Raw genomic sequence first — 1,493 nt, forward strand, 5'->3', positions numbered from 1 at the left:
GAGAGTGATCTCCACTGGAGACATATTTGTAACATCAGAAACTGAGTACAGGTAGAGTAAAACTGACTATGAAATGTTCAGATGAAATGGAGCACAGCCTGAGTGGGGTGAGTCATATCCTCAGTCCTTAAATTGCAGTCAGGGTGATGTGTTGGTCAATGAGCAGCTTCAGCCTTTCTGCAGTCATTATTATTTGTATAGCCTGTGCATGTAGGAGCTCAGTCGTTGGTGTTGACCCCACCAGTCTGCACTGTGCAGAGCTCAAAACTCCCAAACAGATTCCACCTCATGGAGGTAAGTATGTTCTGCTGTATTTTTGTTTTCATTGTATATGTCACCACTGTTTCTTCATCTTTGCTGCCTGAAGGGAGAAAAGGAAAATATTAAATGTCTCATTTTGGGCAAGAGAGAATAATTCAGAGAGATTTTCACTTCATTACAAGCCTCCAGAGTTGGTTCTTTTTTGGTAAATAATATCAGATACTTCAGGGTTTGGAGGAAGACATTGAGAGACTTCAACTGCCGATTGAAAATTTAACTAAGAACTCCTCCAGCATGGGTGGATTTCAGAGGAGCTGTAGGGTTGAGAGCAAACTGCAGAGTGAACCTGGGAGGGGCATATGTGGTCTCCCTGTAGATGTGAAGCAGAAATAGGGGAAATCCTGGGATTGAGTTTTCCACTGACCCTCCAAGAGGGTGAAACCCTGATCTCTGGGAATTGAAAGCAAACCAGGTGCTGAAATTGCAGTAAACTTGCAAGAATGGCTGCATGCTGGCAGTTCCCATCGTGTTTAATGTCAATGTCCTACTTCATGACACGAGGGCTCCTGATTAAGAGAAGTCTTGGCATGCTGAAAAGGGCCTATATTTCTTTATTTTGCTAGACCTTCCTCATAATTAGCTCAGTTGTTGTTTGCCAAGACCTGGGATGCTGCTGCTGGAAAAGTAGAGGCATTTCTTATGTTCCTCAGTATAAGAAACCACAAGCAATGACAAATCCAGCCATCAGCCAGTCTTTTATCATTATGCACCATTATGAAAATCAACTCTCCATTTCAATAGGCCAATGGTGCCATTGATTGTACTATTCTCCGTCTGTCGGCGCCAGACTTATGATTCTTTAAACCACATAAAGATTATCTTAGTTTCCTTTTTGCTGTGTAACTTGTTTCTTGCCACTTGCTGCAAGAATATATTTGAGACTACCTGTTTTTCTACCTGCAAGTATCCTATCATCAGGCTTACTTTCTTGTAGGAACTCAAGACATCTTTTTTCATGGTGGTGAGAAACAAGGGTTCAAATAGCTAAGATGAAACACGAAAATCTCCTCCAAAATGTAACAAGTCATTCCTCCTTTACTGTAACGCTGGACCCTGCTCTAGAGCTAAAGACATGGGTCCGTGCCTCTCTCTGTAGGGAAGGTCCATGTCTTTATAACACAATGGCAGTAGGACACCTTGCAGTCTTTGTGCTCACAGGAATCCTGGGAAGT

This window comes from Nestor notabilis, unplaced genomic scaffold (genome assembly GCF_000696875.1).
Source record: "Nestor notabilis isolate BGI_N333 unplaced genomic scaffold, ASM69687v1 scaffold5820, whole genome shotgun sequence".
Lineage (NCBI taxonomy): Eukaryota > Metazoa > Chordata > Aves > Psittaciformes > Psittacidae > Nestor > Nestor notabilis.